The sequence below is a fragment of the Corvus cornix genome, chromosome 1, assembly GCF_000738735.6.
Source record: "Corvus cornix cornix isolate S_Up_H32 chromosome 1, ASM73873v5, whole genome shotgun sequence".
Classification (NCBI taxonomy): domain Eukaryota; kingdom Metazoa; phylum Chordata; class Aves; order Passeriformes; family Corvidae; genus Corvus; species Corvus cornix.
The window spans coordinates 108876608-108890467 of NC_046332.1; positions in this window are offsets into that span (position 1 = coordinate 108876608).

Consider the following 13860-nt stretch of genomic DNA (forward strand, 5'->3'; position numbering starts at 1 on the left):
AGACGGCCCCAAGGTACTGTCCAGGGTAATGAAATGCTCTTCCCCTCCTCCTAATTAATTGTGAGAGGAAAGGTTTGCATTCAGCACCAAATTCCTTCCATAACTCTTTGCTATTTTTTTCGGGGGGGGACAAATTTTACAGGTCCTGTGAATGGGAAAGTCCAAAGACCTGTGTTTAACAAAAACAAAATGTATTTTTCAGCAACACTGAGCCAATAGTTTCAGGCATCAAGGCTTCCAGGGCTTTCATGTCTCCAGCTCTCTTTGAACTTTAATGAATGGATACAGAGCAGAGAACCTGAGAAATAACTAACTTGGAGAACCTCTCAGTTTAAGACCCAGACCAGGGAAAAAAGAAAGGAGTTTTGCAAGCATATGTGTGGAAATTCAGAGTACCTCAGTGACAGCTGAACTTGGAAGGTGCTTGAGCACTATCACAGCCTCTCACATTCTGGTTATGGGTGGGACTGGAGGGTACTTCTTCCCTTTACAAAGAACCAGCAGAAAAAATCTGCCTGAAGGAAGTCTTGTTAAGGCAAAGGAGAGTTTCACACTTGATTCAGGGTGTATTCACCTTCTTTTTTCCACTCCTGCTCAGATTGCAATTTGGTAAATCCAAAGGCCAAAGGAATATCATGTTTATCTAATATTAAAATGCTAATTGAAGTGGGCCTATGGTGTGTTTTAACATTTGTCCACCAAATGCTCACTGAAATACTTCTAAGCAATGAGCAATTTTTTCCCTAGATCAACTGATTTTTAATGTTGAACAAACACATATTGGATTCTCCATCTTACATTTCAGGTTTGGTCACACATGGGTTTAAGATTCTGGCCCTAAATAATTACCAATACATGAAAATGTATTTCCTTTCACTGACTTTGCTTATTTCTTTGTGAAATGACATTTGAAATGTCTTTATCTCTTTTCTATTCCTTTCCTAATGACACATTTATTTGATGGGAGACTAGTGGATACAAAACCAATCCCAACAAATATGACTGTTAACTGCAGCTGATGTATCTATTTCTTAATCAGTACATCTTGGGCCACCCACTCTTTAGCATTTTCATATATTCTCTTCTCATTCTGCCTCCATCACCTTTCTGGGTGGAACACACTTTTTTGTTGGTTTTTAATTTTCTTTTTTTCAAATAAGTTACACTTTTTTTTTTTTTTCCTGAAAACATACCAGGTTCTCTTTTACTTAAAAATGATAGCATAAGTTTTGAAAAATACAGCAAAATACACTCAGTGAGGTGATTATATTACCAGAACACTAAGGCTTTTTAGGCAGTTCAGGTTACATATGACCATACATGCAGAACTCTTCAAGCAGTTCAACATGCAAGTCAAACTTGTTTCTATACTCTTTTATTCTTTTTTTTTAAATTTTCTTTGAAAATTATACAGATTGTCAACTAAATTTTTGTCAAGTAATATATCCAATAGTTTCATACAGCTTTGCTCTGTAAATGTTCCGTAGAAAAGGCCCATTCTTTTGCATTAATAAAAGCTCTGTTGCAGTTCTGCTTTGCCACGGGGCAGTGCTCTCCACATACAGCAGAGAATCAGTCCCTGACATGTGCCAGTCTGCTCCTTCATTAATCACAAGTCATCTCCCATGGAAGTCATCTATGAGGTTATAAAGAAAACAAAATAAAAATTCCCTTCTCCTCCCTGTGGCAGCAAAGAGGGGTGGGGAGAGGAGGTTTTGTTAAAAGAGCCTGACAGTCATCCCATGAAAATTTTTGCTTTGCTAATAAATATCCCTCCACTTCATAAATGCATATCATTTCTACTTGGAGATGTGAGATGATCAGGAGGATTGTCATCATTTAAAGCCTTTCCAGGTGTTTCAAAGACAGATGGCCACCACTGCTGCACCTTGCCTTCTTTTCTGCTGTCTCCAGGATACCAACTTGCAGAGCCAAGCAACCTTCTGCTCCATATATAGGGTGTTTGTAACTTTTAGGGGTTTGGGGTTTGGTGGGGGTCTTTTGTTTGATTTTTCTTTGTTTTGTGTTTTGGTTTTGATTTCAGTTTGGGGTTATTTTTTAGAGGGGTGGGAACATGAAAACTGGCAAAATAATTTCCCTTCTAAAAATTGCACAGACTTGCCTTATACAAAATTCAGTGTTAAGAGAGTAATACTAGTTCCAAAGGATTTAAAATTTTTCACATTGTGTTTTGGTCTAGTACCAGGAAATACATCCCCTCCACCCTCAAATATGAAATTAACTGAAGAATCCACTCACAGCTTTTAAAAAGCCAAAATAAAATCATTTTAGGTGTATCGAACCATTTCACTTCTGAAAAACTAAAATGTGCACTGAGTTTTAACTGATATTCCGTGAACCAAGTTGAAAGGAAATTTCATTTTAATCAAAATACTTTTTTTGTTAGTGCCTTTAAGAGCAAGCCAAAACACAGCATTTCAACAACACTGGGAAAAAATACAGAAGTAGTCATAGAGGAATGGATTCACTGTACTCTATTAATATGTTTGTCAGCTGAAGAAGTACAAAACATCACTAAGAAGTAAAGTTCGTAATACATATTGGTCATAAGTGTTTATTCTTGTACTGAATCATTTTATATTTATTTCCAGAAGAGACTGCTCTGAATTACTCTTTAGACAGTACCAGATACATAACTGCAGCCTAAACACATTTCAGCATCTGTTTTAAGAGGGATGGATTGGGATGGTGAGCTCCAGCCTAGATCTTCATTTTGCTTTCATTTATCATCAAGCCCTGCTCATCTGATACAAGAGTACTATTGGAAAATCAGTCTTTCTTACAGCTTTAAAATCCCTTCCTCACTGGTGAACTTATATTTGCACCTCTGAGATAGTAGCACATGTTACAGGATGCTTCTGAGACCCAGGATATTTGTTTGCATGCATAATACACTGGCCTTGAATCAATACAGTTAATGATAGATCCTTGTTGACATTAGGCAACAAATTACCCATAACTGAAGGTTTTAAACAGGTTTGTACATACATTTAATGACAGGAATGGGACAACTTTCTTTTTGTCTGATGTCTTTATCACAGTTTCTACTGATATTGCATCCAGGCTTATTTTTAAAAGTTGCCATTTAGTTTCAGCCTGACAACCTAATGGTGTTCACAGAACATCTCTCAGGGCTGCTGAACCAGCAGAGGCAGCACTCAATATGATATGTATGCTTAAGCTTTAGGGTGCATAATAAACATGAGGACTTCATGCCCTGAAAAATAATCACTGGGTACACAGTGCATAAACTGCAAGCTAGAAACTGCAAGTTAGAAACATGTTTTCTTTTGGGCTATTTCCCAAAAGAGGCATCAAACAATAATACAGAATATAGTGTACCTAAGTGCTTATTACTTGAACTTTAGATTTACTTTTAAGAATAAAATATTTACACGCAGTTTCACAGTATTTTCTTTTTCTTTTCCTTCTCCCATCCATGTGATTTAATACAGCAAACTTGATTACGGCGGAAAAAAATCCCCACAGCATTTTTCTCTTTGACAAGAATATCATTCTCTTTCTAGTGACAATTCTTTCCCTTACAGCACTTTCAGGAAATTATGCACATGGGACACAAAATACTCTTGAAGTAGCAATGAAATCCTTTAAAAATGCAAGCAGAAAACCGTGCAAGGTTACAGCAGGACAGGAGTAATTCCCAGCCCTTGTCCTGGCCTTCATGAAGGTGTGAATTTCCTCTCTCAGCATGCTGCAGAAGAGCTGGATGTATGCAGAGGAGCTGCAGACACACAGCCCCCGTGCCCCGAGCCTCTCTAGGGAGTGATGGCTCTGCCTGAGTCACGTGCACGGTCATGAATCAGAGCACATCTGACAGAAATAAGCCAATATAACCAGCACCCATTCCTCACATCAATCCACCAATATCTGAATAGTGGCTATCTTCTCATTTTATTTCCTTATTCTCCTTACCAATATCACCTCCCCACTCCCTGATGGTTTTGTAGTTCCTGCACCAGAAGTTTTTCTTTCCATGATTCAGGCTGAACACCTCTGCATTCCCTGTCTGATAAATCCCCATTCCCCTCCAATAAGAGTTACCTAGAGCTGGCCTTTTCTTTGTTCTTCCTTGGTTTTTTAGAGCTTGTGTTCGGGGACAAGCATACCTTAACAGACATTCACCTACATCTAAACTCAAAACCTAAGTGCAGACGAATTCCTTTCTAAAGGTTGTCTTTAACAAATATTTTTTACTCTACTGCTCTTACCAAAAAGTATTTTATTTAAAGAGTGTTGAGGAAAAGAAAAAAAATTATCTGTTGAACAACTCTCGAGTTGACTGGTAGGAAATAAAGGCAACAAACAAGTATTAGAGGCATTGCTAGGGAGGAGAAAAGAGACCACAAACAAGTTGAATAAGCTCCTGGACTACTTCTTTTGTGTTCACCAAACCATACCAACAAATGCTGTTCAATGACTAAGGGTGAATTCATTTCCTGGGCAAATTCCTGCCACCAGGATGAGCACAAACATAGATTGCCTTACAGCTGCAAGTGCTCTCCTAACAGATGAAGCACGTTTGTATTTTGCAAACAAATAAAAAAAATTACAAACTGAATAAAAACTGGTAAGATAATTGTGCTGTTCCTATTCACAACAACAAACCCCCCAGCAGAGTAAAAATGTGTACATTGGACTATGCTGACAATGCCAGCCCTGTCCTGCTCAGCCCTGTTTCACACAGCACACCATCAACTCTTCCACGCTGCAGCTGTGCTGTGTCCAACACACACATGGGGAAACACAAGCTCCCCTCCCATGCCTCAGTTTGCCTGATTCATCAGATACCCCTGGCAGAGCGTATCTGCCATGCATGCCAAGACACAAACAGTAGTCACACCTTTGTCTTCAAAGCAGGAACTGATGCTGTTTAATCACTGTGCCTAGGCTTTTAAAATAAAATGGGACAGTGCTGGATCATTTTCCTCATAATCAACTCACTTTTGCCTCAGTCGACTTCACAAACTGTTCCTTGGTTATTTGACTTAACGAATCCCCAAAATGTACTGTTATACTTGAGTGTGAAGCTTTATGTACTGTCATAATTATTATGGTCTCAGTATAACTGGGTGTCCAATTAGTCATTGAAAATCTATCTACATAAATATTTGAAGAGGTGCTTCTAGTGAGCTTGAAAGGAAAGGGCCAGCCAGCTTCTCTCAGTCTGAAGCTCCTCGGAGAGGCTAATTACCAATATATCTCACCTCAGTCAAAAGCTGGTAATGAGCTCTCCCATTTATATGTTTGTACTGGGATATGTGAACTATAAGATTCAGGGTTTCACCCTCAATATTAAACCTGAGATTCTTTACTTGAAAAATGAGGGAGGAGGAGAGATCGTTATTATCTCGCACTGTAACAGGGAATCAAACACAGGAGAAACACAGATGAAGTTCTAAGGGTAATGCTGATATTAGCAAAAGGAAAGAACAGTTTGTTTTGGTTTTTTTAATTAATAAATAGAATAACTTTATCTCCTCCCTGAGAAAAATAAATACATTTAATGGTGAAAAATTAAATCCACCTATAAAAGCTCAATCATGGAGAGATATTGCCTATTGATAATAGGTGCCAAAATACACTGTCCCTTGCGTGACAAACAACTTACCTAAAAAAGAGGGGGATATTTCCATTTCTTTTCATTCTCAACAACAGTCAATTATGCATCATCACCTTTCATAAACATTTGTCACTGTTATCCATTTTGGATGTGGCAAATAAATAATGCCACTTGCATGTTACCTTAGTCTGGTTGAGGTAAGAGAAATTTCAGTGTGACTGAGTAGGAAGCAACAAGTTACCTGCTACCCAAGACACTGACAAACCAAAACTGGGATACCTTAAGTGTTCTGGTTCCTCAGCATATTCTCCAGAGCATTCAAAAGTGGCACAATTAATTCCTTTAGAAGTGGCATGGCTGGAGGAGAGATCATTTTATAATGGTCAGGAGGAGAAGAAGGAGGAGAGGGACATGCCAGTGCAGATGATAACCAAGAAGTCCTTCCAGCATGCAGTGAGGTGCTGGGGAGCATCCTGGAAAAAACCTGCCAGAACATCTCTCCAGTCTTTTCATCTTCATGCCAAGAACAGCACACAAGCTGAAAAGGAGGCAATGATGTCATTTGATGGCCACTTATAAAAAAATTAATATAAAGAATGGCTGTGAAAACATGGAAAACTGTGTGTGTGCAACACCAAAGTATTTATGAGACTGTTGTTGCAGAGGGGATTGTAAGAGATGTAACGAAGAAACAAGAGCAAAAAATGCTGCTTGATGTTACCAGTGAAAATTGTTGTTAGTTCAGGACTGAAAACTGAGCTACTCTTTATACCTGTAGCCTGTATATTGATACACCTCAGGTGAACCTTGTGGTCTTATTAGCAGATGGCAGGACAAAAGGGAACTCTGCATTTTCAAATCCCAGCCTCTGACTGACTGGAAACTGAAGCTGGAAAAGCAGAATAGCTGAGACCTGCAGTGTTCTGTGTGGTTAAATGCTTCCACAGAGTTAAGAGGAAAACTGCTGAATCCTCACACATTTTATTTTGACCTTTATGAAACAGCCACACTGTGATCAAAGGCAGCCTCCTACCTTCTCAGACCAACAGTAAGAGCAGCTTTATTTGCTCAAGAGAATATATTTACATGCCAGTATAGAGCATTTGACAACAGCTGAACTAACACATGCAGCAAAGTTTGGCAGCTGAAGGGCAAGCAACTGATTAGCAAAGATGAATGGAAAAAATTTTATTTTTTGTTGTTGTGTTGTTATCAAACAATGCCGGCTGCTCATGACAATACTGTTTATGAAATTGGAGATTTTTCTCTACTAATTCAATTTTTTAGTGTCTATTTATTTTTAATGGAAAAGTTGGACAGGACACAAAATAACCTTTTGCTGTAGAAAGGAGAAAATTAAGCTCCAAATCATTTCCAACTGCAGCTCACAAAAATCTGATATTTTGGTTCTATCATGATATTAAAAAATATAAAAAAGGTATACATAAAACAAAATTCTCTTAAGCTTATGAAGTATAGATAGTAAAAATATTTTTCTTCTGTGATTTATCCTGCATTATCAAAAGTAAAAATTAATCTATCATGATAGAAGGTGCATGGAATAAAGCTTTTTTAAAGCCTAGAAAAGTGCTTTATAGCTTGTGTGTTTCCATGGTAAGGCAAAAATGCTACCAGACAGATATCCAGGCCTCTCTCAAAAATACTTTTAGCAGGACTTTAAACTTCTAGAAGGAGTACAAAATAGGTTATAACAATGTCAGAAATTTGCCTTCTCTCCTCTGTGAGACCACTTGTATCAGCCTTAAGTACAGAGAGCATGTGAAGGGGAAGTGGCTGGTTTTTAAGGGTAGCACAGGCCCAGCACTCAAACCAGCAGTAGTCTGGATCCTCCAGAGGCTTCCCAGCAAGGACCACTGGAGCAGGGTTAACGTGCAGAATCTTCTTGAACATTAAGGGTACTTGCCTGCAGTTTGAAAAAAATTCATCCAATGCAGAAACAAATATAGACAGAGCTATAAGACCACCAGAAATTATATCCTATTTATTGTTATAGCTGCAAATACCCTCAATAGAAAGGGCAACAGTTTTATTTCAAGGTATTCAGATCACATTTTGAAACACCTTGAAATTTTTACTAAACTAAGTCCCTGGCCATGGAAGGAAAAGGAATAGATTTGAGTGGTACCTTAGATGCAATGTTACAGGCAGCAGAGCTTGTTAAAACATAAAAGTTTTTGCTTGAAAGGGAGCTCGATGAAATATCCTTTTATCTTCAAATCAAAACTAAAGAAGTTAAAAAATAAAAACTGAGAGAAGTCATAGATTTCCAAGAACATTGTCATTACAAGTGGGGAGTTCAGGCAAATTAAGGTACTTATTAGAACAGCAGCATTATTCTAGAAATCTGAGTTCCCTAGGTAGGTTTAGTAATTAACTTTTGTGACAATAGTCTAAAAATAGCCTTCTCTTCTCATGTACCCTTAGATTTTGTTGAACTGACATTTTCTAGTGAAACAGTGTTCTTTCAGAGTTTTCAGTTGGTGCTCTGAAATAGCTCTGTCAGACCCTGTACATGTTGGCTGAAAAAGCAAAGCCTGCAGCGCTGAGCTATTGTTCAACTCTCTTTCCTGTGAAGCAGCTGCTGAATTTTCCCTCTTATTAACACTGCTGTCTGTGCAGGGGAAGTTAAGGATGTCGTAGTGCCTCCTTTAGCATAACTCATAGGCCATTCCTATTTTGGGGCGGGGCTGTCCTTTAGTTAAAGGCTGTAATGTCCATGTCAGACAAGCAGAGTCACTGTGGAATTTTGTGAGGCACTTCAGGTGCTGACTGTACCCGGGTGCTCCAGTCGCTAGAGACAGAAGAGGGGACCTTCCAGAGGGTGGCTCAGAGCCAGACCCTACTGCAAGCACTTGCCCTTGGTTGCTGTCCACTCACAGCAATAGGAATCAAGGGGAACAAGACAAGCTACATTATCTGACTTTTTGGATACGAAATTTAGGTAGTGTGAATGTCAGAGCTGTAAAAACCATAGTTAAGGGGCAATTACTCAATCCAAATGCCCCCGGAGCTCCACATTGAGACTTTAGGACAATCCAGGCTTTGTTCAGGATAATTTTTAGGATGGGATGTAAGAGACACTAAACAAGTTTTTGTTGTGTTTCTTCATATAAACAAGCTTTTCCCTTTCCCCCCTTTGCTAGGAACAGAATGGTATTTCATCCTTCAAAATACTCCTCTACTTCTTCCTTCCCTGTCCTGATGGCTAATTCCTGATGGTAATAAACTCTTTTTCCTTGTGTCATAATGTCAGAACCACTCCTGGCCACTAAGTAGAGCTTCATCCTTGAGATCTTTGGGGTCCAAGTTTGTGATAGAATGCTTGGCACAGTAAAGCATGCCAGCATATTTACACAGGAATAGACGACTGAGTGGTTTTGGGGTAGATTACAGAGCTTTTAGGACACTAGTCAGGCTGAAATAAATGAATAACACAAAAAAACCTTCAAGCTTCCTCTTGGTCTCTTTTGACTTTACATCTGTTTCTCTATTCTCTTCAATCACCATATTTTCAAGGCAAGTTAAATGAGAAGCATTTTCATACTGCCTCTACAACTGTCTCACAAATCATGGCCTTGAATTTCTGCTTCCTTGAACAGAATTATAACTTGGGTGAAAATTGTTCTTATGCTCACTTTAATAAGGCTTCTATTGAGTGTTAATTCATCTGCAGAGATACCAAGGCACAAAATCATTTCAAGCAGAGGAGTAGCTCATGTCTCAGATCAGAGGCTCAGAGTTTTCTCAAGATAAACAAGTCAAACACAGGGCCAGAAATGTCTTGGGAATGCTCTTTCCTGGTTGTTGGGCTCATCCCATTGATGTCATCACTGACAGTGAACCAGGTTTTCCTTCAGTGGGTGCTCCAGCAGCACTCCTTTAACAGCAGCAAAGACAGCTCATGTGTTCCTGCCTTCCCCATGTGCCTCTGCTGCAGCTGCTCATTTCTACCTGTGCTCCAGAGCTTCTCTCTGCTGTGCTTGCACAACAGTGTTCTGCTGCTGGGAAGAACACCCTGAGCTACACTCCCAGCATCACTGTAAAAAGCACAGTGCCAGCCATTGTGTTTGGTCTGGCAGCATGCAAAGTTTACCTTCACTGAGCATTCTTCTTCCAATTATCTGTTAAAAAGCACAGATTTCTGGATTTTTTAGGTTAAACCTCATTGTGCATTAGGTAACTTTTAATTTTATGTAACACAAACAAGAAAAACAATCAAAGGTGGTCACTAGCTCTATTTAGAAGCTATTTCTACATGCAAACAAATCTGGAGATGAAAAGTCTGGAAGGACGACACTCCAAAGCCTGCTTGCTGGAAGCATGGGAAGGTGTTTCAGATTGCTAATGAACTTAAAATTCTTAGTAGATGCTGTACTGTTTGAGAATTTAGTTATTATAAGGAGTTGGGCTGATACATTCAAAGCTACATTTGGGGCCCAAATGTTCAGTTCTCACCAAGATGAAAGAGTGAAGTAGTAACACTTTGCATAAATACTGCAGCAAAAGCAAAGAGGCCTGTGAACAGGGTGAGCAGGGCAGGAGTGAGCAACAGAATATGCCTGACAATACAACAGTGACAGTAATAATACTGGTATAGTTTGACAGAGATAATTTGCTAGAAAAGTGTCAACAATTTGACCCAACAAACATAGCAGAAACAAGGATGCCTTATGAAGAAGCTGTTCAGCCATTCTTAATTGGATTCACCATTGGCTTAATTCTCAAGAGCAGAACTTCCTTGGTAGTCATTTTAAATTTGGAATTCAACTGTATGTAAGGTTACTTAAACATTTACACTTCTTCAGGTGGTAAGGCTTGAAATAGACTGGCATGAGGCCTGAATTATAAATACTGAAGTAATGTTCCTGTATAATAAATAAGTGTTTTCATAAAGTGACAGATATTTTAATCATCCTTATTCATTAGAATTATCATGGAATCATTGAATGGTTTGGATTGGAAGGTACTTTAAAGGTAATCGAGTTCCAGTCCCCTGCAGGGACACCTTCCACTCGACCAGGTTGCTCAAATTTCCATCCGACCTTTTTATTTGTTCTCCAACTTATACACGGATCAGGACTCAATGTAGATCAAGTTCCTTTTCTGATTTTTCTGTAAACAGGAGTAGGTCCAAGTCCTTCCTCAAGGATTGCTTTCTGCCCTCGCTGGTCTCCGGTGACCCGGGAGAGCCGTCGCCCCGCGCTGCCGCTGCCTCCGCCCCACGTTACCCCCGTAGATAACGGGGAAATCCTCGGTGCCTTTTCCACAAAACACACGCAGGTCTTGGCTGCAGAAGCTCTGCTTGGCCACGGGATGGGGCTCTCCACACACGAGTGGCATCCCCTCCGCACACAAGTGACATCCCAAAGTCGCCGTGCCCACGGAGCGCTCTCCAGGCAGCGGCTGCCGGGGATGCCTCAGGGACAGCCGGGAGGGGACTGGGAGCAATCCAGGTCTGCAAGAGGCAAAAGCAGTGCAGGGAGAGAGCTGGTCGCCTTTAATCCTTCAAAATATGGCTCATTTGTTACAGTTTGTGTTAGCCACGGAGAAATGAACGGGGTGATAACACTGAAAGTATGTATTACATGTGTCCGTGGCCCAAAGCAACACCTCATGCCTACTAATATTTAGGAACTCACCAAGAGATCTCAACAGGCAGAAGAACCATAAATAGCTCAGAATGAAGGATGTTGTAATTCTACTCCTTCACCTTCATTTTTTTTTTAAATTTTTCTTTCCTTTTAAATCTATATCACAGAATCCCAGAATATGCTGAGTTGGAAGGGACCCACAAGGATCAATTCCCAGCCCTGCACAGAACATCCCCAAGAGTCATACTATGTGCCTGAGGAGCATTGTCCCAACACTTGAACCGTCAGACTGGTGCTGTGACCACTGCCCTGGGGAGCCTGTGCCAGTACCCAAACACGCTCTGGGGGAAGAACCTTTTCCTAATATCCAACCTAAACCTCTCCTCACACAACTTCAGGCCATTCTCTTGGGTCCTGTCAATTTGTATAGATCATAAAACCATAAAAATCTAGACCCATATGACTTTCATTTTACCTCTGGAAGTAGAGAAATACACTTATTCCCATTTTACACTTGCTGAAGAGACACAAAGGGAGTCTTTTGGTAAAGGTCACAGAGGAAGTTCATAATAGGAAAGCAAGCAGTGTGAGCCTGCCAGGCATCGACTCTGTGTGCGCACCACTGAAACACCCTGACTCCTAATGGTCTTCTCAGTATTCATCTCTCGTGTAAAGAGAATTTCTCTTTGCCCCTGCTGTTCAATACCATTCATATTAATTGTTTATTAAAAATAAGTAAGTTGCAGTTTCCCTTTGATCATCTAATGCTGTATGTGGGATAACTCGAAGTTGCAAATGCTGCAAACGTGCTGCTCAATGCACTGGTCAGGTTGAGCTTGTGAGAGAGGAATAAACACACGAGGGAGCTGCATGGCCTGTGATGGTTTCTGACTTTAATAGAAGCAAACACAAAAGCAGCAGAAATACCTCCTCTCTGATACATGCTTCACCTGTGGCATTTCTATTTCTTCTACTTTTGCTATGAACTAATATGGAGGAGTTTATTTTAGTTGTTTTCTGATGAAGGTTAGGGATGTTCCTTATCTACTTCACCCCAAGCAACTACTATTTTTAGATGGTTGTTCTTCAGCCTCGGTCTCCCCTCATTTTTCCTTGTCCATTTTCTGATACAGCAAGTTTAACTCTATTAGATAGGATGCCACACACTCATTCCTTTTTATATTGCTAAAATTTCACTTCTATCTGTTGTCATCTCTGAATCTTCTTCCTTTCTCAAGAATCTACCATAAACTGCTGTCATTCTAAAAAAAAAAGAAAAATAACAAAATAAATCTGTCATAGTCAGCCAACCACCAAATACCATGAAGATACTCACTATCCCCCCCCCCCTCCAGCAGTGGGATGGGGAGGAGAATCAGAAAAAAAAAAAAAATTCATGGATGGAGATAAGAACAGTTTAAGACTTGAAGCAAAGTAAAATACAATAATTCTAATAATAAAATAACAGTAATAATATTAATATTAACTCTAATGGAAGATAAGACAAATAAAACCCAAAACAAGTGATGCACAATACAATTGCTCAGCACACACAGTGATGAATGCCCAGCCTGTCCCCAAGTAGTCAGCCCCTGATGGCCAATTCCCCCCAGTTCATAGTGGGTATGATGTTCTGGGTGTGGAATGTCCCTTTGGACAGCTCAGGTCACCTGTCCCAGCTGTGTTCCCTGACAGCTTCTTGTACCTGGCAGAGCATGAGACACTGAGAAGTCCTTGACTTAGGGTAAGCACTGCTCAGCAACAACTGAAACATCACTGGGTTATCAACATTATTCTCATAGTGAATACAAAACACAGCACAGTATCAGACACCAAGAAGAAATCTAGCTCTGTCCCAGCCAGGACCAGCACAAAATCTCATTTCACTCAATCTAGAAATTAAATTTAGTTCCTGAAGACTTAGCTAATTAAAAACTGGGGGCAAATGGAAGACAGCTGTGTATAAGCTTTTTCCCAGCTCTCTCAGTGGAGTTGATTTTACCTTGTGACTGCTCAGTAGACTTCTGTTTTCCCATTCTGCACCCTCAAAATGCCCAGTTGCCCTCACCAGCAGTGTTGTGTTCCCTTCTAAACTGTCCTTTCCATACAGAAACTTCCTGTGACAGACCTATGTGCCATAATAAACCTCTGTACATTGGGGCTGGAAATGTAAAATCCCACAAATCACATACTCCTAGCAATTAGGAGCCTACGGTTAACCTGTCAGGACAGAAGTATTTCCTGAGAGAAAAACCGAAGAGTCAAGGGTAATGACTCCTGCTGGAGAGCCAAGATCCACTGTCACAGTGGGGAATCATAAAATGGTTTGGGTTGGAAGGGATCTCAAAGATCATCTAGTCCCAGTCCTCCTGTCATGGGCAAGGACACCAGGTATTTCCTTTAGAAGGGGGAAAAAAAGAAACTAGAAAAAAAAGAAACTAGAAAAAAAAAGTTCAGCTTTTGAAATTGGTTTATTTATACCTTCAGTAATTCAGCTTCAACAACCAAAACATACTTGCTTTGGGAAAATACCACCATTCCAATTAATGGAAACGGACTGCACAAGACCCAAGGACAGCTGCGGCATCCACAGCCACACCGTGGCCAAGCTGACAGAACTCCAAGTTGCCTGTGAGCAAATACAAG